This window comes from Blennius ocellaris (assembly GCF_963422515.1).
Source record: "Blennius ocellaris genome assembly, chromosome: 1".
NCBI classification, from domain to species: domain Eukaryota; kingdom Metazoa; phylum Chordata; class Actinopteri; order Blenniiformes; family Blenniidae; genus Blennius; species Blennius ocellaris.
The window spans coordinates 2,520,823-2,547,909 of NC_137650.1; the positions used below are offsets into that span (position 1 = coordinate 2,520,823).

Here is a 27,087-nt window from a genome sequence, read left to right on the forward strand (position 1 = left end):
CTCCTCCCCCTCCTCCTCCTCCTCATCCTCCTCCTCCACCTCATCCACCTCCACCTCATCCTCCTCCTCCACCTCATCCTCCTCCTCCTCCTCCTCTCACCTCATCCTCCTCCCCTCCTCCTCCTCCTTCCTCCTCCACCTCATCCTCCTCCTCCTCTCTCCTCACCTCATCCTCCTCCACCTCATCCTCCTCCCCCTCCTCCTCATCCTCCTCCTCCTCTCCCCCTCCTCCTCATTATCTTCCTCCTCTCCTCCCTCCCCCCCCCCTCCTCCTCCTCCTCACCTGCCACCAGGAGAGTGAGGTGAACCGCCCACCCGCGGGAGGAGTGCTGGGCCCCCACTGAGCGTGGCGAAGGAAGGCTACAGTAATGACACAGTCCATCACACCTGCCACCAGGATGGCGAAGCTCAGACAAGAAAACTACTGGGACAACTAACCGACTCAAATCTGCTCCAGAAAACAAAGTCAAACAGCTGCACAGTGAGATGTTTGAGGCTCGGACACTATTGACTCCAGTCTTTGCCTCGTGCATCATGGCCAACCTCGTACAGCTTTGTCAAGTAGTTTCCATAGAGTCATAGAATCAAAGTCAAAGCTTTTTTATTCAATTATAGTCTGTGAGTGTGTGTGTCTTCTTAAAGCATGGATAGAAACCATAGGACTCGGTGCTCAGACACCCCAGTGATCCCATGAGAGACTGCAGCAGCTTAATACTCTGAGATTTTTCTTTTTGCAGTGGTTTAACCACTATAAACACACCATGTCGTGGTGTAGGCTTTTTTTTTTTATACAATTACTTTTACATAATACTATATAAAGTGCTACAAAGAAGAAGAAAGAAAGAATTGATCCTGTTAGGGAAATTACTTATCTGTGTTTAACATAGTCAGTTTATCGTGACCTACCACAGGGTCTGGTGGGGTCAAAGGTCAGGATTGGAGCCCTGCAGTGGTAACCTTGTCACTAGTGGAATTTGACCACGCAAACATCCAGTCCCACAATATGATCAGCATTGTTATAAACAAAACTAAAATCAGATCAGCAGCCGTAGTGAAATGGGAAAAGAAACTCTGTTACCAGTGAGAAACACGAAATGGCTTTTTGAGCAAAAGTAATTGAAAAGCACCATTTAAATGTGTTCAGTGTTTGTGTTTAATGTTTAGTAATAACATAAAAAGAGTGGAAGACCATCCAGGCTGACAATGGACAAAAAGGTAAAATAACCTAAATACACTCAGTCTATCTCAGAAAACACGCACACACGTACGCGCACACACGCACGCACGCACGCACACACACACACACACACACACACACACACAGTGATGACCACAGTTTCTTTCGTTTTGGGAGTAACCAGAAAAAGGCTGGAATCTTGGAATCAAACAGGGTCTCCGTACTGTAAGAGGGAAGAACTGCCTCTCCTCTTAAATCACTAAATCAGTGAACACACACTAACCTGGAAACATGCAGCCAAAAGCAAATATATAAAAAAAAAAAATAAGAAAGAAAATGAACAAATATTATTGCTGTTGTAGAATAAGGAAGAAGAAACAGACTCACATTGGGATCAGCACATTAGAGCTTAATGTCTTCAAATCTACTTGACGCGACCAGTGCGCCCTGAGGGACACAGAGGGTCTTAACAGTTGTGGAGTGGCAAGTTTGCAGCAGTGATTGAGGATTCAGACAGTCAGACAGGCAAAAGGTGTGTCTGTGCAGCCCGACTCACCTGAGGAGCACATTATAGAAAATCAAATGACAGGAAAAAAGCCTTCACGGCTGCCTCCACTTCATTGACATTTAGAATATTCCTTCATTAGGCTTGGCCAGCACAGGAGGGGTAATTACTTTGACGCCTCTACGAGCAGCTGCACTGAAAACACAGCCGCCCATTGATCTCTGAATGTGGGCCGTTCTGCCGGAGTCGCCCCGCTGATTAGCGGCCCAAAAGGCCACGAATAATTTCCTCTGCGCCTTCATTGTGTGTCCAGGGAAAACTGTGCCAATATGCTCGTCCGCTCAAACAACACGCCTCTGATGTCAGAGATACAAATTGCATCGCGAGTCCGAAACCTCGCAGAGGACGAAGTGGAGCGTGTCAAGGTGACGAACGGCGTCGTGTCGCGTTATTACGCCAACTTCAAATCATTGTTATTCTGCGAGCGGCACCCCGCTCTTGGCCGGGGCATCAACGATGAGGTAATGAGGTAATGAAAGGTTTGCTGCTCCACTGAGTTGCGCTGGCACTGTCCTTCGCAGGAAATTAAAATATTATACCTGCACTCCTCATCCGGCCGTCCAGAGAGGTTTAGCCATGAGTAGAACCTGTATGTCACAGTATCGTCAGACATTAGGAAACATCACATGATAACAGGAGAAAAAAGAAACTACACAGAGAGAAGGAAACACAAATGAGCATCGTACAGAAGCAAACGCATTATGAGATTAGGTTTGGCCCCTTTGCAGTGCCGTCATTAATCTAAGGTCCCATTCCTTTCTAACGGCACTTTTTCTTATCCTAATGATAGTTTTGGCCAGGCTGCAGCTTAGCAGGTGCAGAAGGAAAAAAAAAAAAAGAATATACCTTACAGCTCACTGGCTTCTTTAATGAGCACAGCAGAATGTCATTTTCTGGCTGCTGGACACAAAAGCAGTACGAGTCGTATCATTATGAGATCTTTAAGGTGGAGAGCAGCCAGTGTCTTTCTTCCTTCATTAGTTGAATGAAACAGGCAATATTTCCACAAACCTACACCCGACCGCACACTGCATGACAGAGGGGAATGGATGTGAAACAGGCCTACTGTCGTCATTAAGTGGAGCTAATATAGAGTTTTTTTACGACATACAAGCAATAGAAGGACTGAAAACAAGACAAAATATATTTTGGATTGCTGTAGAATCACAGCAGAGCGAGTTCACAACTCTGCCCTGAGATAGAGCAACATGACTTTAAGCATAATAGTGTATAATATGAAGCGAAAGCAATCTGGGAAAGCAGAGCCATTTGTCAGGTTTCCATGAGGGACAGGACTTCCCTCAGCTTGACTTTCATTCTTGTCAGGGCTGCATTCAATGTTACTTAAACACGTAATATGTGACAATGTTGACTATTGAGATTTGACGTATGATAAATCAACACTTTCACTACTTACAGAAACACTGCTTTTGGACACAAGTTCAATTGTGGCATGATTGGTATTCTTTTTTTTTTTTTTTTTGCCAAAATCCAACTTGCAGAACCAGAGCAGTTTGTTGAGTTTGTTGCTTTTTACGATCAAATCAAATCAAATCAACTTTATTTCTATAGCCCTTTTATAATCACCCGGTGACATCCAAAGTGCTTTACAAGCTAAAACAATATATTAAGAATTAAATACAAGAATAAATACATAAAAACAATAAAAAAAATAAAATAGAACACAGGTGCTGTCTGTAGGAGGTGCGGCGGTGCTGCAGTTTTTCCGACATAGAGACTGGCTGAGGCCGACATAAAGACTGGCTGAGGCCCACATAAAGACTGGTTGAGGCCCACATAAAGACTGGCTGAGGCCCACAGAAAGACTGGTTGAGGCCCACATAAAGACTGGCTGAGGCCCACATAAAGACTGGCTGAGGCCCACATAAAGACTGACTGAGGCCGACATAGAGACTGGCTGAGGCCCACATAAAGACTGGCTGAGGCCCACATAAAGACTGGTTGAGGCCCACATAAAGACTGGCTGAGGCCGACATAGAGACTGGCTGAGGCCCACATAAAGACTGACTGAGGCCGACATAGAGACTGGCTGAGGCCCGCATAAAGACTGGTTGAGGCCCACAGAAAGACTGGCTGAGGCCCACATAAAGACTGGCTGAGGCCCACATAAAGACTGGTTGAGGCCCACATAAAGACTGGCTGAGGCCGACATAGAGACTGGCTGAGGCCCACATAAAGACTGACTGAGGCCGACATAGAGACTGGCTGAGGCCCGCATAAAGACTGACTGAGGCCGACATAGAGACTGGCTGAGGCCCACATAAAGACTGGCTGAGGCCCACATAAAGACTGGCTGAGGCCCACATAAAGACTGACTGAGGCCCACATAAAGACTGACTGAGGCCGACATAGAGACTGGCTGAGGCCCACATAAAGACTGGCTGAGGCCCACATAAAGACTGGCTGAGGCCCACATAAAGACTGGCTGAGGCCGACATAGAGACTGGCTGAGGCCGACATAAAGACTGGCTGAGGCCCACATAAAGACTGGCTGAGGCCCACATAAAGACTGGTTGAGGCCCACATAAAGACTGGCTGAGGCCCACATAAAGACTGGCTGAGGCCCACATAAAGACTGGCTGAGGCCCACATAAAGACTGACTGAGGCCCACATAAAGACTGACTGAGGCCGACATAGAGACTGGCTGAGGCCCACATAAAGACTGGCTGAGGCCCACATAAAGACTGGCTGAGGCCCACATAAAGACTGGCTGAGGCCGACATAGAGACTGGCTGAGGCCGACATAAAGACTGGCTGAGGCCCACAGAAAGACTGGTTGAGGCCCACATAAAGACTGGTTGAGGCCCACATAAAGACTGGCTGAGGCCCACATAAAGACTGACTGAGGCCGACATAGAGACTGGCTGAGGCCCACATAAAGACTGGCTGAGGCCCACATAAAGACTGGTTGAGGCCCACATAAAGACTGACTGAGGCGGACATAGAGACTGGCTGAGGCCCACATAAAGACTGGCTGAGGCCCACATAAAGACTGGTTGAGGCCCACATAAAGACTGGCTGAGGCCGACATAGAGACTGGCTGAGGCCCACATAAAGACTGACTGAGGCCGACATAGAGACTGGCTGAGGCCCACATAAAGACTGACTGAGGCCGACATAGAGACTGGCTGAGGCCCACATAAAGACTGGCTGAGGCCCACATAAAGACTGGCTGAGGCCCACATAAAGACTGACTGAGGCCCACATAAAGACTGACTGAGGCCAACATAGAGACTGGCTGAGGCCCACATAAAGACTGGCTGAGGCCCACATAAAGACTGGCTGAGGCCCACATAAAGACTGGCTGAGGCCGACATAGAGACTGACTGAGGCCGACATAAAGACTGGCTGAGGCCCACATAAAGACTGGCTGAGGCCCACATAAAGACTGGTTGAGGCCCACATAAAGACTGGCTGAGGCCCACATAAAGACTGGCTGAGGCCCACAGAAAGACTGGCTGAGGCCCACATAAAGACTGGCTGAGGCCCACATAAAGACTGGCTGAGGCCCACATAAAGACTGACTGAGGCCCACAGAAAGACTGGCTGAGGCCCACATAAAGACTGGCTGAGGCCCACATAGAGACTGGCTGAGGCCCACATAGAGACTGGCTGAGGCCCACATAGAGGGCATTACAGTAGTCCAGTCTTGAGCTAATAAAAGAGGTATGGCCTTTTCAAGATCCTGTTGATTCAGGAACGGCTTCACTTTGGCCAGGAGACGGAGCTGATAAAAACTGGCTTTGACCACAGAACTAATCTGTTTATCAAATTTACGATGTTATCTTCATTTTTGTGTTTTCTGCGACAGATCATATAAAGTCAAATTCAATCTGTTGTCAACTTGTACTAATATGCTAACATGTACACATAACATATGCAAACATAATGTTCTGCAGTTTAATCTTTGCGATATGTACAGTATATTGATATTGAGATAGATTTGCAAGATAATGTGAAGTCATAGCTCAGAAAGAAACAACGAGTGAAAATGTATGGGAGATGAACTCAGTTCTTGAATTGAAACTCACAATTAACATTTCACAGCATTTTGCACCAGAAGTTTTCATTTAAAATTGGTGTTATGTTGAGATTGTAGTAAATGTCGGTAGTAATTGTTTTGTTTTGTGAAAATATCGACATTTTCATCACGTATACCCGCACCACAACAAAGAAAACCTTTAAAGTATAATTCTAAAGGTTATGATGGTGCTATTTCACTGGGACTGCCAACTCAAGATGAAATTAGGCTTTTTAAAGACTTATCACAGATTTCAAACTGAAAGTTTCCAATGATGTATCAGAAAATGTCTTCTATAGTCTTAAGATCTCAAAAGACAAAGATGTTTACTGCTTTTTTTTTTTTTTTTTTAATAATTTCTACTTGTTGTGAAGATAAGGTGTGGAAGTATTATTATTGTGAGCGTTTCTTTCTCGAGGCATACAAATCAGTTTCCCTGCATGACAGACTGCCAATTACACCTACTTGATGTGTTTTATCTGGTGTGTTTGTTCAATCACTATTTGTTTGCTGTTGATTGTTGAGTCTCTCCAGCACTAAAAAGAAATTCTGCACATGCAGGGGTATAGGTAGAGATGCACCGATCCAGGCTTGTTCACTCCCAACCCGATCCCTGAATTTAGATATCGGCAGATGCCAATACTATTCCGATACCTGAGCTCTTTAATATTGTTATCATTATTGTTGATTTTATATGAGGCTGTAATAAACTCCTCGCTACAGGCAAATATGAAATGCATGCATGTATTCTCCCAGTGTGCCAAGTATACCGTGGCTTTCGGGGGGCTCACCTGGGGGGGGGGGGGGGGGGGGGGGGGGGAATTCAGGGCCACGATTGGACCCAAAAAGCCAGAATTAAAGTTTTTTTGTATGAATTTCGTGGACAATGCATGGATGTCTTGTCTGGAAGTCATATGAACGTCAATGAAAATAAAAGTGCGACTCCACCAGGAATCAAATTCACATTAACAAGCACAAAAGAACCTCTGAAATACTTTAACACGCGTCAACAAACCAATAACTGACACCAAACACACATGACCATCACACGTTCCAGACCAGCAGAGATCCAGTGCTCAGCACCATCAGATACAACACAGTTTATGGACGTTACCTTCAGACAGAAGCACCACAGACCTGGATCAGCTTCATGGTCCTCCAGATTGTCTATATAAAGGAATCCAACATTTACCAGGTTTCCCTATTTGAAATTGAACGACTGTCTGATTTAAAGACACGTTTAAGACGAGCACACCCACACTTCAATGGTGAGGACAAGAACTGGATGCAGGCCGGCAACTTTATTAAAGTGAAAGAGTGAAGATTCACCCTCATGCACAAATAAAACTAAATTACAAAAAGCCTAATTTTACACATGATCATGACAAAACTGAAAACAAACAAAAAGGAAATGCATAGGAAAAAACAGTGTTTTCCCAATATTTTACAGACTCCCCCAAAATTTCACAAATCATGTTTTTAGGGGGCTCCTGTCTAATTAAGGGGGGGCTGAGCCTCCCTTAAGCTCATATGAGTTGTTCAGTGCGCTTGCTTATGTCAGCTTGCTTCAGTTCAGCACGATGCCTGACTCAGCTTGAAACTGTAACGAGTCGCTCAGTGAGCTGCTCCACTCACCTGACGGAGCACCGGCACCTCCCTTACCTGAAAGTCTGCAGCGGCGCTGCGCTCAGAAAGTTTGAATGACGGCGGAGCAGAAAACACATTGTTTCACAATGCTTGTAGAATTAAATACATGAATTAATAGATAATAAATAATGTTCAAATTTGACTGTAGCGTGTATTGTGTTGCATTTAATGCTGTCCAATTTAATTGTATTTCTATCTATATACAAATATATACGTATATTTGCCATTCTTGATACCTGGCATTTACTTTTCGCTTCATGAGTTACTTAACTTAGTTTGAGGTTCAAATAAACCCCAAAAGCAACACGGATAATGTAGAATAAACAGACCAGTAAAAACAAGTGTTTCAGTATCATCTCAACTGACTCAAATGACTCCTGATCCAGATGCCCGGTTTAGTCAGATGAGTTCAAAGCTCTTGAGTCAGTTTAAGGAGTCGGGTTTCTCATCACTACCTTGTTAGCCTGCTCGCTGGCTGCAAACTGTGGAATGGATTTCCTGACTCATTACTCCGTGACCCTTTGAGACCCGCCTCCGTTCGGGAAATCCAGTCCACAGTTTGCAGCCAGCGAGGAGAGCAGCGGCAGGGAAACACTTGTGGAGTCATTTCAACATCAGTAAAGCAGACGAGGGTTCACGGATCAGAAATCTCTGCAGGTTGGATCGGAAATTTCGATAGAGATAAAGAGATAAAGGATCGGATCGGTCCCATCCCGAGGTATATGTCATTTATTTACTGAAGCCTGTTCATTCTAATGAGAAAATTCAAGAAAACTGAACATTTGTGCACAGAAATCCCCAAAATATTGAGCTGGAAATGTACATTATATAATCACTATTTGAAAACGCTGATTATCTTTGGCAAGAAGAGAAAGGACATTATCTGTTAATGGAAATATTCTCATCTATCTTGTGATTGATAATGGTGCAGAGAAACCACAAAACAAATTCCTTGTATGCTGAACACAACTGGCAATACAAATCGTCCTAATTCTCATTCTGACTGTTTAATTCAGGGAGTGTCAATGTGTCTGACAATGAGCCCCACATGAGCTTAAACCACAAGCCTAGTTTTACACTTCTAATGAATTGAGTTTTGGAAATACATGTGTTTTCAATGAATAAATGAATGAATGAATGAATGCATGAATGTGTTAGAATCCATTGATTTCTTGTCAAAATTAAGTTTTCTCAAAATGTAAGCGTTAGCTGTATTTTGAATGATTAATAGCTTCCAAAGTTTACAGGTTCTGAAAAAACAGATCAGTAGACAAGCTCATTAGTCCAGCCGTTTCAGCTTCAGCTGACCTCAAATGTCATTTCCAACCATTCACAACATGTTATCAGGCTTTGTGCTGCTGCAGTCATGAAGACAAACAGTCAGCTGGTTTGAAGACTTAATTAGGACTTGATTCAACACAACTACAACTACTGAAAGAGAAAGAAAGCTCAGGATGTCACAGGGAGCGGGGAGGGATAAAACATTTGGAGGAGATTTCTAAAGGGAGCGTCACACTAGAGCTGAAACGCTGGTGCCGTGTGATTTGTGAAAATGTGTTCAGTGCGGCCAACGAGCAGTGACTAATGGGAGTTCATTTCTAATGAAACAAATAACAGCCCCTCTTTCAGCCACCAAAGGAGCCCGTTTAGGCCATAACCACATCTTAAACATTAATGTCCCGAGATGATTTATAAGTCAAACGAGATGAATAATGTGGATCCGACTGCACTGATCGCCACGCACCGGCTTGATTCAGGCCACAAAAGTGCCTCATTATGACTGTTTTCATGCCGTTTGTGCCTCTGCTGTCATTCTGCAGAATCCAGAAGCCATCAGCCTCCACCAGTTATTAGTCACAAGGTAGCCTCAAACATGGAGACATAATTAAATATGCACTAATGATTCTAAAAGCAAACAGTTAGTGCATAGCTTCTGCAATAACCTGTTCACTTATGTGTTACAATTCAACTAAATGAAGAAACTCAGGCTCCATTTTCATGACAACATTTTGAAGTGAAAGCTTTTTGACGCGTTTTGGGTGTTGAAGCGTGAAGCTTTATGAAAACGGCTCCGACTCGGTCTCGTTGTAAATGAGGGACAATGTACATTTTGCAGCCTCCAGACTAGCGTGACTTCCTTAGACTTGGTGGTTGTACAGTCGACGGTCAGCTGTAAGAGCAATCCAACTTGGTCGTCTCGCCGTATGAATGTACGCGTACTCTCCATGGTTAATGTTAATAGCAAATTGTTCTCAAGTCTGTGTGTGGAGTTTCATAACAAAAACAAGGAACAGCGCCCACTTGTGACTAGCTACATCGTTTTCAAAACATTGTTGTGTAAACACAAAATTTTTCTTAAACGAAAGCGCAAAAATTGTGTACCGGTATTTAAATATGAAACGTTTAGCGTGAAAACGGGGCCTCAGTGACTGCTTTTTCACCCTATTGGAACAATGAAATAATTCAAACCAAGAAAAACAACATGCGTGCTGTTTTTAACACTTCTAAATTCAGTGACAATGTGGACAATCTGGAAACTGTAAGACATTGTGGATACGGGGAAAACAAAGTTGTCAGAACGTAACTGAAGTGATGTACATTTTGTTGTCACACCACTTCTTTACTGTAAATCAAATGCTGTTGGAAAACATATTTACTTCATTTGTAAGGAACAGGCCTTTGTAGGATGGGCAGCAGAGTTCAGTTTCTATGTTTCACCCATGTAAAAATGGCCAAGTGCAAATTCCAAACATATATCATTGCTTTTTGTACTCTGGGATCTGTTTTTGATTTCCTACAAATTCATCAATATTTAATGTAATATAAAACTATCTGAAAATCAGCAAGGTTGCCACCCAATTAAATTACAGAATAAAATTGCAGATTGCTTTTTTTCCACCAAAGCAACTCGGCCGTTGGTAATCTCTCCATCAGTGAAATGTAATCCCTCTGCATCAGTCACATCAAATGTGTGTGTGGTCATGTTTTACATGTCTGCTCAGTGGCTCCGCAGGAATGCAGAACACAACAAAAGCATGTTTTCAAAAAGTTGGAATGGATTTCTTTCAGGAAACTCGATTTAACGTCATCCTTCAGTACGCAGTCCCCTGCAGCTTCAACCAAGCCTTTTCAGAACCTTCAATACAGTCATCCAGACTCGGCACACATTAGCTCATCACAATGAAATAAAGGATCCTTTGAGAGATCAAAACCTGAATATAACCAAGTAGGACAAACGAAAACCATCGCAGAGCCTCTGACTTGACCTTTTTTTCCTTTATAAATAAGGTCCAGTTGTGATTGAGCAAAGCTTCTCAATAATAGCTACACAGACTGTTGCTGTGACGCCCACATTCTCTCTAACAAAAGAAACACCAGTAGAAAGAAAACAAAGGTATAAAATATTGTAGCCAGAACATAACGCCTTCCAAGCAAGCAAGAAAAAAACAGACAAAAAAACAAAACAAAAGGTTTTTCTTGTTTGTACTGATCAACACTGTAAAGCTGACAACTTCTTATCAATTCGGAGATCAGAACTGACCCACACAATACTATTACGTATTATATGGTATATGCTATTAGCAACTCATATTGAGATCATTTGCAAATCACTTAGTGTGATTATTTAGAATTGTGTGGTATAGACTCACATGACGACTGATATTCAGACTCTGAACATGATGTAGTTAGCATGTCAGGCCACAGGGGGGCGCTCTTTTTTGTTTGCAATGAAACAAGATAAACATGCATGCAGAGAAGAATATGCTATAAACACAATCCAGATTATTTAACATTTGTATGGACAGATGAGAAATTAACTGCTATTTGAGGTGAATCTCAACTATAAAACCACAAATAATGACTTGAAAACGAGAATACGGACTGGGAGTCTGTCCAGTCCGAACTCCAACATGTATGTCACATAGTACTGATGTCACTATGAGCATTATGAACAAGACGATGTAGAACATGTGCCAGGCCTTCAGGTGGCGCTTTAACAGACACAGAAAATACACCAACAATGGAGAAGACACGGAGCATGCAAAACCGCAGAAGAAGACATGGAGTACACAAAATGCAGAAGAAGACACGGACAATCCTCCTGCTCATCCTCATATTCATGAAATCCAACATATGGCCTCATTAAACTGATGAGCATCAGTAGGGTGTGTGCTTGTGTGTCTTCATGGGGTTGGACTTCATTGGAAAATGATGATGGCAAATGTGCGCCTTGCCCGTCCACACCTCAAAGCCAAGAACCAGAAGCTGTTTTCAAAAGGACACATTTTGGGGCTCCTAAAATGCCACGCCGTGTTGATGAGAACGCCATAACCATGTCACGATGCAGTGACATGGAATGGCGTTCTCGTCTGTACAAGCTCTGATTCGGATCATTTTCACCTCTGGCTTTTCCAAAAAGTTGTGTTTTCAGCAGCTCCGAGCATCGGAATGTAAACAAACCCTTGAAAGCGGCAAAAGTTTTCTGGTTTCGCTTGAAAAAAATGGCACTGTGAAAATGGGGCCAATGACTTTGGCTAAATGTTTGCTATGTTGTTGTTGGATCTGTCAGGTGTTTTCACACAGTGGGTGTTGGTGACAAATGAGGTTGATTTTTTTCACGAGTTCCTGTCAACAATCGACGAACCGGCTGGAAGAGAACCTCGATTCCGTGCAGCATCCAGATGGAAAACTTTCAACCGAGCCCTCACTTTAATATCACGGCTGAAGGTCCCACATGCTGCAGAAGCCTTTCTATACGTGGTTGTCAAATAAGCGGGAGTGCCGGCGAGGCGACAGAGCCAGCAGCCGGAGCTGAGAGGAGAAGCGACCCCCGTGGGAAACATGAGTCAGCCTGCACAGGGAATGACCTTCTGCAAGTAGGGGACAGCGACTGACACACACTGCCAATGTCACCACTTCAATTAGCTTTTCAGGTCGAAAACAAAGAGCCAACTACGTCCCTGCCACTAATTCCATTAGTAGAATGTGCAGACTCCTAATAAACACTACAGTTAACTCTTTACTGGGTGAAAATGATGACGCTTTTCATTCTTTCTTTTAATATTTTTTTCTCTCCATCTTCCCATTGGCAAAACATAGTATCTGCACAGTATCTTCCAGGAATATATACCAGTCTGGCATTTAGCTAGAAATTAAATAAATGAAGACCAGGCTGTGTTTGAGCTCATGCACTGATCACATTAAATTACTGTGAGTGACACAATTTCTGTTTTTAAAATAATGCTCCATATGTTGAGTCAAATTTAAGTTGTTGGTTGTTTTTCCTAAAATGCATCAGTTGATTGAATCTGGTAACAGGGCGATAGAAGCTTTCATAAGAAAACCCTTTGGAAACCAGTTCAATGGGAAATTTTAAAGCTGCAAATCCTAAAAGATCAGCGTCAGTTGTAGGTATTTGATTCAATATTATTAACCATCAACACACCTTCATGATGTTTACTTTTCACTTGCTTTAGAATATTTGAAAATATCTTAAAATCTCCTCCAATAACACTTGGACATGAAAATGTCCATGTATGTCAATGAGTGTTCAATCAAGCGTAGAGAATGTGACCTTGTCAAACGTCTGCTGCGGCACTAATGCAGGTAACGTCACGTGCAGAGGAGAGAAATGACCAAAAATAACACAGTATATTCCATTGACGTGCATTTGAAAATGAGGTGGAAGAGGTGGAGGACTAAAAAGTCACTGATTCTGTATGAGGGACACACTGGCTGCAGCCATCTTCTCATTCCATACGCCTGAGCAGAGGAAGTTAAATACAGATCATTATTTGTGAATGTCGAAGCATTTCATTAAAATGCTCCCACAATGCAACTGAGGCAAAGTTCATTTTTCATCCAGAACCGGTGAGCTACACATTTTCCAAAGAAAAAAAACTAACTAGTTTCTATCATGGATGTCAGTGACTTTAACTTTTTCACAACTTATTTGTACACAAGCGAGAAATGAAAAGTTGAGGGGATTGTTATGTAAGAGCTTGTGTCCAGTTTACAACAGCAAATCTTCCCATTGGTGCTTTACTTTTGCATTAAGTGCATTTTCTTGTATAATCTGACACCCGAGTTTAAGCCAATGACTAATCGTAAAGAGCGATTCCGACCTGTGGGGGAAATGTGGAGTCAAGAAATACAGAACAGTAAAGGAGGAATACATCACATTAACTGTGCTGCACGATCCAATTTTACATTACCCTGTGCTGTTCGAGCACAAACTGCCTCACTTAAAGACACGGGGCATGGTTTGAAGTCAGCGGTTAAACAACAGCGGCTTGTATAAATACATTCCCTGAGGGAACTTATTATTCTGCTGGCAACAGAGACCTAGAAAGGTTCCAGCTTTACCTATCGCCATTAGCAAGGATGAAAACAATGTAAAAAAAATGGTTGCATGGTCAACTGAAACCTGAAGATAAATCGAGCTCCCCATGAGAAATGCACCCAAGGCTGGAATACGTGGGCTTTTACACGTCCACAGGCTTGGAGGTCGCTCTGGGCTCACTCAAAGAAGAAAAATAAAGTTCACAGCCAGTTCTATCTGAAGTTGTTTCTGTTGCTGTGAAGGTGTTGATAATTAGACCCCGTAAACCTTTTCAAGTGAAAATGCGAAGCTTTCGTCTACAAAACGTTTTCACTTGAAACGTCGTGTAAATGGGGCTTAACCAAAGCTACACTGGAGGACCGGAGGCTAATGACTTTGGCCACCACATGAAGTGTGTCGTGTGTAAATTGCACGATGAAAACAAGATGAATTGCAGCCTGTGCTGTACCAGTGAAGAAAGAAAAAGAACCTTGTCACATTTCTGTGTTTGGAGAGAAATCCCCGAAGAGGTTTCTGCTGCCACATCCCGACCAGGCCGTCTTCTTTGTTGACATCCCACAAACTTGTTTTGATCTGTTTTGCCATTGTAGCCACAAAGCATCTATTTGGGTTTTAGCGGCAGTGTCGCGCTGATCAGTATGTCATTTCATACTGCATTTCTATTGGTTAGTCAGTTGATGCAGACCACAGGGGCGTCACCATCACCCCAGACGTCTGACAGACAGAAATTTATCACAGGCTGTTTTTAGTCGCGAGGCCATGAGGACGGCCTCCTTGAACTGGTCTCACAGTGCGACGTAGGACGGCCCAATTAAATCAACGACATCGACATAATTCTCTCTCAATTGTTATCCTTAATGGAGGACGGACGAAAATCACAGTGTCTAGTGGCCTTAACATCTTAATGCTTTATTGCAGCACTCACACTTTTAGCAGTAACATGTTGGTAGCTGATTCATATAAACCTGGATTCTTTCTGCAGAGCTCCTGTTTATGTCATGACCTCCACCTCTGGCTCTGCCTAGTGGCAGCATTTGTTCCCTTCCCCCTCCCTCCTTTCCTTTTTCCTAGGTGGGCGTGTGCTGCATGCTGTGTGAGGTGTGGGGGAGTGCAGTGCTGATTTCCTGAGTGCGGCAGGGTGTGGCTTCACTCAACAATGCCTCAACAATGCCTCTATAAAACTGGCATCAGACGAAGACTCGGCGTCGGACTGTAAAACTACCTACAGTTAGTTGAACTCTGCTCTGCCTTCCCTCGCCTCAGTCTGTTTTGTCCTGCGTTAAAGGCCTAGTGAAATGTAAAACACTATTTTGCAAACGACGATATTTGGGCTACTACTTCTAAGGTTTCTCCGACTCTGCCCCACCACTGTTGTCGCATAACAAAGTTATTTGAATTTTGAATCTCCAGCCGAGGAAGTCGGGGGAATCCTTCTTCGTGGGCGTGACGTCAAGAGTTGTGCAGATCTCCATCTGTTGTGTTTATATCGGCTTGTTTCCGCTTAAATATCCAAGTTTTTACAGTGTTTTGAAGTTATAGTCGGCGTTTTATGAGCCTTGATGAAAGATTGAGCCTGGAAGAGACCGAGAGAGGAGAAAAGGAGCACAGGCGGCGGGAGCGGCTAGCCGTTAGCTCGGACGGCTAGTAGACGATCAAGTAATACCTGGACTCATCTTTGGTGATTCCACAGTCAGAAAAGCTCTTGGACGTGTTGGATCCAGGAAGCCGGTCGTTCTGCCAAAAGTCAGGAGCCTCAAAGCCTCAAAGGTGAAAAGTGGCGGCTGCTGAGGCGAGGAGACGAGGACGAATGGAGGACGAAGCGTCTTCTGCTTCCTCAAACATGTTCCAGATGGGGTCACCGATGGCAGAACCACCTTCTGTGTCTTCTTCATCAATCACTGGGTTTGAAATGACCATGATGATGAAATATGGTTCAATTCAGCCTCTTCGTGGTCAAAACTCTGATCCTCCATAATGTAAACACAACTTGGGCGTGTGCACAACTCGTGACATCACTCTGTTATTGTCAGAAGCTCCGCCCAGCAGAGGAAATACCAACGTTTATCGGCTATTTTCTCGCAGATTGCCGTGTTTTAACATTTCACCCTTGGGCCAGTTAGCATAAAAATGTCCCTAGAAGCGACAGCCAGAGTGTTTTGGAGGTCGAATTTTCATTTCACTAGGCCTTTAAGTCTGTCTCTCCTCTGCTGCCGTTCTGGACCCACCCTGCTGCACCAAGCTCCTGCATGAGACTCGTTGGCCCGTTCCTACGGCTTCAGCACCAGACTCCCCGACCACCGTCCTTCAGGCTGCAGCAGACGCCACCTCCTGTGGTCTCCAGTGTCGACCACGCCATTCATCTCGCGCCGTTTCATACCAGGCTGTGTGCTCCCTCAGTCTACCGCTGGGTCCTTATCGTTTGTTTGGGGTGGTTCCTTTGTCTGTGTAGTGTATCTGTGTTGTTTATTCTGGAGTTCTGTTTGGATGGGTTTAGTTTGTTGTTTCTGGGTAAAGTCCGTAATTCTGTAATTCTGGCTCTTAGAGTTCTGCTTGGTTGTGTTTCTGGTTTGTGTTCATTGCCACGTAGTTTAATAAAGTGCTCTGAGCGTATCCCTGGTTGCCGTGTTTCTGTCTGCACCTGAGTCTGAGTGTGAACCGTGACAGTTTATTTACCAAGTTCACAAGCAAATTGCTGGCTTCAAGCCAAAGTTGTTGCGGAGTTGGTTTATTTTATAATTTTTTTTTTTTAATACAGTCCAGTTTATCAGAGTAGGAGCGATTTTCAACTGGCTCAGGCCACATTTACACACACCCAGGTTTTTACACAAACTGATATTTCCCCCTTTACGTTTAATAAAAAAAAAAAATCTTCATTGACACAGACCCATACTGTTTATACACCTGGTTCAGACCTACTATGAGCAGCCAAACCTGTAGGGGGCAGTGCAGCGAGAAGCATGAAGTCATGACAGCCAATCAGAATCCTGGAAAAAAACACATCGTCACTAATTGTGACGTAAATATCCGCCTCCCCCCTTCAGGTGCAACCGAAGACAGTTTATCCAGATCTAACACTGTGGTTTGTGGCGAGTCATAGCGGTGTGTACGGGTAAATGTGTGGCCCAAACGCAGAGCAATATCACTGCTTTTTTTAGTTTTTGTCTTTTTTTCTCTCCAAATAACCAGATAAGTGTGAACATGCCCTCAGTTCTCATTGTGAAGTGAAAATACAAATCACGACACACCCATGCATTCCAACAAACCTTGAATTTAAATGACAACTCAACATCTTTCAGATAATGATTTGCAAAGTATAAGTGTGGAGAAACTTAACACTGGATAACTTGTAGAGACTTGCAGAAAACCAAAATTAATAAATGAAAGTAAAATACAAAAATAGAGTGAATTGCATCATTCAGCAAGACAAGATGTGGTTTGATACTCTGTCGTGGATTTTTTCCAAAATGCACTCTAAGGACATTTTCTTTACATTGCTTATAATTTTCTCATAAAGACAAGTGACATCTGTGGCTATGATGCGAAAATAAATTTCATTCCAAGTTTATCCTATTCATTTCCTTTAACAACGCATGATTCTATCTTTTGCAGATGTAAGAGAAGTCCACGTTTAAGATATTTTGATAAAAAAAAAAAGACTAGTGAAGAGCCATTAACAATTCCAAGTTACAAAACAAGACACGAGTGCATGTTTTATTGTCTTTAAAGAGCACAGGTGAGACAATAACTGCAATCTTAGTTTATGCTACTTACAAGAATGGAAATTCTAAGTTGGACAAATGTTAATTAAAGCCTTAACTGAGCTGTGGCAAATTGATAAAATTTTTCCATAGAGCACAGTAATCAATGAACATAATCATTTGTGTCATAGAAGATGGGAATGAATCCAAACAATGAGTCAGCAGTCGTCACAGAACAGCAGGTGTTAATTCGCATTAAAGCAGAAATCCTGAGGTCAAGCAGCTCAGAATCGTCCCATTCATTAGTGCAATATTCACTTTCAGGTCACCACCAAACAACTACCAGGAGGCGATCAGAGCAGGAAATAGAAAAAGTTAGTTCCACACTTCCATACTCTTTGACGTGTCTCCGGAGTCCAGTGTCTTTTAGTAATTAGGACCTTTGTTGTATCATTTGTTGACCAGTTCTTTCTGTAACAACTCCAACTGCTGGGAAAAAGAAAAAAAAAATCCATCAGGCTGAACTCAAACTAACACGGCTTTATGGGCTATTTTCATTTAGGTTTGCAGCAGATTTCCCAAAGCCACCCTTGAACAAGCCAGAACACAAAGTGGGAAATCGTGCACACGCCATGAACAGAAAGCACCGGTGGATTTATATTGTTGTTGAAAGGTCAGTGTGGATGCTTTGCTTGCAAAACTCAATAGAAACACCAGCAAGATGAGTATCAGAGACTTTATCTCCACGCGTTCGACAGTGAAGAGGAGAATCAACAATCTGCCTTGTGTCCAATACAACCAAGAACAAAAAATGAATTCTTTAATACTACCTCACGTTACAACTCAAGGTACTCCTGCAAAACATTCCACTACATGATCAGTTTTCTTCTTTATCATCATTGCAATATTAACGAGAACAGGAACTTTTCTATTTCAATTTGTGGAGTAAAACTGTGGAACAAGTAAAGTATGAAACACAATACATTTTATTCAGTTTAAAAACAAACACAAGCAGGAATCTGGAAGAGCCTCAATAAGTAATGAACTTATACATGTGTGGAATTATTTGTATACAAGTGTACGTCAATGAGTATATGTTTATATATTCTGCTTGTATTTTCTAAATACTTAACGTACAAATAGTTTATATAATATAAATTAATATAATACTGCTCATTAAAATTCATGGGGAAATGTAGAAGCTATTAAATTAGTACAATTATTTTTGTCATTTTAATTATGATTGTTTTTGTTGGTGTTATCTAATCCAATCCAAATACAATTAGGAAATGTGATATATATGTATATATATGTGTGTGTGTGTGTGTGTGTGTGTAATTGTTATTATCTGAGGTAAACTTGGACGAATATTTTTTTTTTCTTTTGTTGGGATTTTTTCTGCGTCTTGTTCGGTCTTCACTGTTTATATGTCCAAAATGAATGCATTTAAATACATGTAATGAGAAACTTCAATTAAATTGAACCTTAACGTTCTGATTTATGTCTACAGCTGAAAACTGAATTTCCTTTGGCCTGGGGTAAAGTATATATGCTAATCTTTACAAAAGTACCCGTTTTGCTTCAATAGATGTCTGTTTTATATAATTACTTTAAACTGAATCCAGGTCACGTGATGCTGCAGCAGATTACAGCTAACAAAGTGCATCAAGCCCAAATACAGAAAGAAAGACATCACATTCACAAAATATGTGTCATCAGGCATGTCATTTAACATCATCATTGCATGATTTTGGACTGTGGGAAGAAATCTAATCCAGAGAAACATGCAAACTCCACACAGAGATGAGGAGGGAGAGCAACAGAGCCACCCCCGCCTCTGAATAATACATTAAATAAAGTAGAATCAAAGTTATTATTTCAATGATTAAGTCATATTTTCACAATATTTAATTCATGAATTATATGAATTATTAAGTAGCAGTGAAAGAACCTTAAAACATAGCCAACATCTACATTCTTATGATGATGCAAATGGTCAATACTGGAGCGTTTCATCCTCTTCAAAACCTTTAAATTGGTTATATTTTTATACCAGTGTTCTTATCAATTGATCTATAGTTTTACAGTTTTCTAGCTAGATAATTTCAAAGTTGGTCTTCAAACACACATTTTTAACTTCTGTTCCTGTTCCTGTTAAATGATGGCAAATTGATTATTTAATTTTGTCTCATTATTAGTAAGTATATTAATAGTAAGTCGAGCAAAACCTGAATATCTGATTAATCTGTTTGATTTCAAACCCGAATTTTCAACATCTATCGTCACCTGTTTTTCCAATACAGTACATTACTGCTTTATGACAGACTGAAGACTGTTCCATTCCTGCTCCATCTCATGCATATGTACAGCTGTGAGGTTGACTGTCAGAATCCTCCTTGCCAAAGGCATCATTGCGCACAGCGGGCGCGTTGAACAGGTGTCCTTACCTCAGTCATGCTCTCTTTGGCTCCATCTCACACAAGGACGGCGTCGGAGGAAGCAAAGTTGGAAAATGTCCATGAAGTCTCCACACTTTGATCCACCTTCAGATTAAATCCAAATCCTCACCCAAGTTAAGAGCGCTTCATTTGGACAAAGACCGGCGCAGCCGCACCGTGGGACAGAATGACAAGTACAAATCGAAGCGGCTGCCCGGCAGAAAAGCTCCTGGATTTGCGTCTAGTGGGAAACACTCTCAAATCCAGTGAGAAGACGGCTGAACGGATCGAATCAGTCAAATGGAGTCTAATGTGACTGTTTCATGATGCGAGAAATCTCAAATCCTCTGTGACTTTGGCAGTGTCAAATTATGTTCTTAAGAATTGGTTACTGGACTTCCACAGACTTTAGAGATGAAAAAAAAAGGAATTCTGACTCTTAACACAAAGAATGGAAATGTCTGGGACTCATATACATAAACTATATAACAATATATTGCAAATGAATCATAATCACGTGTTTTTACGATTTTTTTCTTGAAGCCAAAAGTTGTTGAAATCAGCCTGTTTGTTATTCTACTTCTACGTGAAGACAATGTCTCAGTAAACTTCTAAACTTGGGCTTCATTTGTGTTATTGATTGTGATGATTAGTGTTGTAGATGGATTTCATGAACAATGCTAACCTGTGTTTGTGGGGGGTGTTAATCGGCTCAGAATGATAGTCGGCTACATCGACATGTGCAAAAAGCACATTGCAGACCGACTGAACTGCGATGGATTCTGTTTTCATTCCTACTGTTCCCCTGCAGCTCAGCTCAAACCAACATTTCTTTGACCATTGCTTAGACGTGAAAAAAAAAAATATATAGATTACTTATTACTATGAAGTACTACATATAGAACTATTTTCTAATTATTCATCTGGGAATATCTACGAAAAATGCATGTAAAATTCAGAATATTACAATATATTCACCCAAACAGATGTGAAATTACCAAATTAAAAGAAAATTCAATCAATCAGTCACTTTAGCTACGTCACACGTTCAGACAGCGATGGCCAAAAGCACAAAAATCAACACAAAAATATCAACACAAAGAAAGTCTCTTCAGGAATGCCGGTGGTGGAAAATGCAGACGTGATAGAACAAATGAAGAATAAAAAAAACAAGGTCTATTGCAGCTGGTGTAAATTTGGGGCAAGAGACAGAGCACTGTTATTTGGAAGAACAAATCTCACTACATAAAATTCATTAACATCTACAGTTATAAATCGTTATTGCAGTGCGACAAAATGAAGTTGCATGTTTAATGAATTAATGAATGCCCTGCAGCTCCAATTCATACAATAGAAAAAAACCAAAATCGAGAAGGATACAAATAGCAGTCAGTAAAGAATGAAGCACAGTTCTCTTCCTGTTCATTATTTAAAATACATGAATAGAGGGAATGTTTGATTCTTTTAATTATGATTATGGTCATGAACAGTGTGGGTCAAAGACATTGTCTCATGTTATTATTTTAAATCTATTATTGTAAATCTATTCATGGAAGCAGAGGCAGGAGAATGAAATGTGCTGCTGGGAAGTCTTGTATTAATTTCCCAGAATGCCCTCTGGCAGCCACTGAGGAAGGGGAATGGGTCTTACTATTCCAGTTAGTATGTTTACATATAACTTGCTTCCCAGGTTTCCTTTAGAAAGACAAATTCACTGACTCTAACACATTTTTATCCTATAACACTATTTCCTCTTAATGTATGAGCTTACATTTTTTGAAGTAAACCAGATATATTTGAAGCAGCTTGCCCCTATTCATACTTTTAATTTTGCTAACTTGCTAAAAATGCACAGACTATGTTTTAACAGTATTTACAAGGTACACTACTTTCTGAAAGCTGCACTTTTTAAACAGCAGTATCAGCTCAGCCTTTAAATCTGATCAATAAAATGAGATTTTAGGAGCTAAACGTGTTTGCATACAGTTAAGAATGTGTTGAGATGGCAAAGCAGGTCCATCCAAACAATAACAACATTTCTTTTTATTTGTTATTCACACGCCACACCTGCTTTTTATCACCTGTGAAAGAGAAGGAAAGGAGATTTGCAGGCTCATATTGTGGTGTAGGGATTTGTTCTCTCACCTCAAAGGGAGATAATCTCTGGACCAAGTCCGAGCTTGAGGGTCTTTATTGCGTGGGGATCCAGGGCTTCAAATATATTCACACGTACAATATTGAAACTGACGGACAGAACTGTAATTGTTCATGTTTTCATGCACGATGCACAACCAGTTAATAAAAGAAAAGTGCAAATAATACTTAAATGAGAAGTGGCAAGTTAAATTTGGTTCATGTCTCTAACTATTTCTTTCGTTGTTGAAACAGGACAGAAGTCAGATAAAAAAAAATCAAGGAAAAATGACCCAAAACAATGAGAATGTGACGGGAAAACAACTAAACAGACATGGCCCAGTCAGACTTGATGTAAATTAAGAGCAAGAGAAAGAGAACTGTTACTTAGGACAGTGATTTCAAACATTTCCCCCCCTCATAACACATTATATGTGAGATATAGTATATCTGTTCAATTCTGTGTGTTCCCTGAAAAGAAACTATTTGGGCTCACACACTGTCTCTGTGTTTTTAGTGGACTAGTGCTGCTTCAGCTTGTGGTTTCAAAAGTCCAATCTCCCATTTTTCACGGCAAAAGATGCATTCAGCAATACTTTTGTCCATTGCTTCAATAAAAACATTCTATATAACTCTCTCGGGACACTCTTAATTTATTTTTGACAGGTGAAGCTTACTCTGACAGTCTTGTTTCTTCTCTTTAATGTAAATGCTTAAACTGACTAGTTTTGTGACATAAGTGAATAAAAAAGGCATAAAAAAATGTGAAACCCCTAAACTCAAGACGCCTCCGCCCCCAACCCATGAATCTTTTGGAGGTTGAGACATCCTGGTTGGGAATCACTGATATAGGAGAACAAATCCCAACATTTACTTCGATTTGATTCCACATCATATCATAATATGAATAATCATCAACATTATCACATGTTGCATGTTTACATGATCTGATTCAGCCTCATTGGAAAGGCCAGGTTTTCTTGACGAACACCAGTTTCCTCCAACAGTCCAAACATTTGTCCATACGTGTGAATGCGTCTATCCTTCTGTGATTTTCCCAGGGTGCACTTGGGGTCAACTCGAGCCCCCTGCGACTCTGACTAGGATAGAGCAGTATAGAAGACGGATGGATGACTTTTGCAGTATCAATAGGTTTGATTAATGCAACCGCCAGTCTCATTCACTCGGTTATTCATTATAAGTCCCGAGGGAGCGACAGCGTTCAGAACATGTCACACTTTGGATTGTGAAGCAGGTATCAATAAAACGAGACCCAAAGAAGCTATAGTCGGTAAAAGTCCACCTGAAGATGTGACAGTAAACTGCCCCTCTCACATTTATGGATGCTTAAAACCCATTTAATGAGCCTTGAAATCAATAAAGTGTGTTTTAGTGCGGAAATTAAACCACTTAAAAACTTCAAGGCTAATGGGTCTGACAATCTGCGTTCAATAAAGAAACATTACAACCACTGAATGGAAATGAGAGTATCTGGTTCCGGGGATATTAATTACTGCTATTTACTTTCTGTCTGTACACCAAGTTTTGTACGGGTAGATTTGCTCTGTGTGTTCTAAAGCGGGATAACTGATGACTTACTTCAAATCTCCATTAGAATTCTTCCTTCTGAACTGAACTGAAAGGAAAACTCCCTTTTGAAACAGGACAAAACGTTAATTTATAAAGTCAAAAAGCACATTTTGCAGTATTGTTGTTTTTAATGTGTGGCTGATTAATTGTACTCATTGCAGATAAATTCTACTGAAGATTATGACTAGTTACTTCTTCAACAAATAGTATGATTTACTTTCCTAGATACCAGACAAATAAGTATTTAGTCAACTGGGTAAGTAACCCTTGCATTATTTCTATCACGTCTACTATGTTGTTGCTGTGACACATCAGGACTTGTCGCTACAGCTGCACTCTGGAAGTACAGATAAAGGTTTGTTTACACAAAATAACAAGTCACAAAAAGCATGAATCTCATTTCCTGACCACAGATCAAGATTTTGACCTAACTTATATGAGAGTCGCGGCCTGTTATCACACGTTATAATTAATAGCATAAAACGGTACCAGAAAAGCTTCGCAAAGAAATAAAAGAAATACATTAAAACAAGTAATGAAGAATCTCAATCTTAATCTCCAGAGCTTTGTTTCCCACTGCCACCGAAATAGATGATCACTTTTGGACCAAAACTCAGACCTCCCTCAACAAATGGCTCACCAGCTAAGTCTTTACCATTAGATCTCGGTTAACAGGATAATAATAAGTGTTTCTCAACCTATCTCAGGATTTCTCTTCGAATGTTAATCTCACGTTTGAACCTCAGAAAGTCACTGAGCACTCGTCCAAAATGTTCAACTTAATGTACTAACAGCCACCGCCTACTTCCTGTCTCCAGAACCACCTGCTGTGCAAAGCCCATTGCAGACAGTGTCTATTGCTTGTGGTACTGCGCTGCTGTCACGAATGTGGTGAATCGGGATCATTTGGCATATATAGAGGTGGATTCTGCTATGAGCGATGTGGGAAGCCGCCCGGGGCGCAATCTGTGAAGGAGTGCACATGGCATGAGGGGAAATGAGAACCACCCGGTCTCAGATGTGGACCCATGGAGGTGCAGGTGTTTGTCCAAGGCGTAGAACAAGCCAGGTCCACGACTGGGTGTATATGTGTGGCTCCACACACACACCAGTCAGCTGCTGAACAGTTTACACACTCCAGATTGTGCCACATCCAGAGAAATGCCTTGGAGTTGTGTAGAGAGGAGGATGCTGCAGCATCACAGCTAATTGACACGCGGAGTTGAAAACTTCACAAATCCAACCAATTCTTTGGCCGGCAAAAACATGTTCCACGAATATGAAGAATGTCATCCACCAACACGCCTGTTAAAAACCATATTCAGATGCATTAAGTCACATCAAGAATGTCAGGAATGATGGGAAAATGATATTTGTAAATCATCGTGCTGATGTGTAAACACACCACAGCATTTTTGACCAAACACACAGACCGGTCTGACAGTGCAGCTCCGGGCTGTCAACACGGATTTTCAGCTCATGGCGAGAGATCAGTTTAAGCCGACGGCCAGCGGATAAAAAAAACAAAAACAAAAATCGTGGCCACATAGTGGCCTCACATCAGACCGTAGTTCTGTGTTGCTGCTCAAATGAAAGGTATGGTGAGTTGAAAATGCCACCTTGACAGCAGTTTGGAAGCCAATATGGCAGCGGGTGAAGCTGTGGCTCACGGTGGGTGCAGATGGGCAAACAACCACAGCTGAGCACGAGTGTGAAGAGGTGTGGGACGCCGCAGCTCGCCAAGCACGCCGGTTTTCACGCTCTCACCTTTGTCTTCACGGAAATGTCTGATGTGTCAATTCTGCATTAAAAATTTAAGACGAAATTCAGCTGTTGTGCTTATCAAACACATTTTGAAGCTCGAGCAGTCTCAGCACACGACATGATCCATCACACTCAACCGTTCACTCACATTGCAGCGATGATGGCTGCCATAGGAAATCCTCACACACCCTTGAGAAGAACGTGGGGTTCGGTGTCAATCAGGAGTGGAGGGCAAAATGTTTTACCAACTGAAATAAAGCCCAAAAGTGCAAGCTTGTAGGTAACTTCTGGTCATTATGTGCGACACGGACCTCAAACCTTGCTTTTTTGACCATATGTGACCCAGATTTTATTTTTATGGTAATCAGAAGAACAAAATTCCAATTCAGATCTGACACAGGCCACTTTCATGTATTGTCCAAAATCAGATGCATCAGTCTGAAAAATCAAGTCCCAATTGAGGGACAATGTCACAATTCTGCATCAGAGGATGGAGACTTCAATAAGTTAATAATATGTAAGTAGATGCCTGATTGATTGTTGCTTATTGGAGTTGATCAATCAGCATGGCTGCCATATTGGATGAGGACCTGCATCACCTGTGGGGCATTCATTTCAAATGAAAGAGGCTACACAATCAAAATAATCACAACACAAAAGGCTGGCTTGTTGTTGTGGTACAGGATGCTTTTGTTCATTACAATGCTACAATTCATGGCACAAGGACAAATGTACTTAAAATATATATTGTACCATGTGCAAAGTCATGTCTTCTGCGTATCACATTCCTTCAGGAACGCTGACTGTCCACAGAGGAATGCGATGGCGGTCATATTATACATGAACGTGAACATTTTGCACAGAACATTTCAGCAGAAAAATCTCAACTTTGGCAGATTGAACTAAAATGCATTAGATTGATATCAATTTCTTGCCACTTAACTAAAAGCTGACAAAAAGCAGCACTAACCCGATGCATTAAGTATTTCTTTTTTTATTAATTACATCTCCTCTGCGCCGCACAACTGCCCAAGCAAAAGGTTTTCATTTCAATCTCATCCAATTACGTTTTGATCTTTTCTCCCTAATAACACACTGATGGCCTCATTTATCTTCACCACAGTCTCATCTGACTGACAGCAGTGATAATTAATCGACAAACCACTGGCCTGATGGGTATAATGAGGCGTCTGGAAAGAATCAATGCGACGGTGCAATCCTCCCGTGGATCATACAGCTTTTCATCCACGAGAGGTGACAGAGCATCACCTCCGCTCGCATTTACACCGCTTGTTCCCGGGCGTGTCTGTCGAGCCACCGATTTACAAAAGCACAAGTGACGTCTTCCCGGCTCTGGGAAGGAAATGCAAGTATGGTGAGAGACTGTCACAGCTGAAATGCATGTTTATAGATCAGCTTTGAGTGAATGCTCCTTGAGATAAGGGGTCTTCGCAGGGCAATCGACGGAGTGGTTATATCACTGCCAGGGAGCACTTCATTAGGAAACAAAGTGAACACATCCCATGTAGAAGTAAAAGGATGTTTTATGAAGACGCAGCCTATTTGTCAACGCTCGGCGCGTGTATTAATTTGTCCTCGGATGTTTCGTTTGCCCGCACTGTCACTTAACCGGAACCGCCATCCGCAGCCGACAAGGAACAGAACAAATATTTACCTTGATAAACACGA

At 41.8% G+C, this 27,087-nt stretch overlaps 1 protein-coding gene across 1 annotated transcript in view; it reads right to left on the reverse strand.

The window, feature by feature from the left end:
* The window catches only part of LOC308132332 (protein kinase C-binding protein NELL1-like), a 446,993-nt gene that overhangs the window by 316,467 nt on the left and 103,439 nt on the right, over window positions 1-27,087 (reverse strand).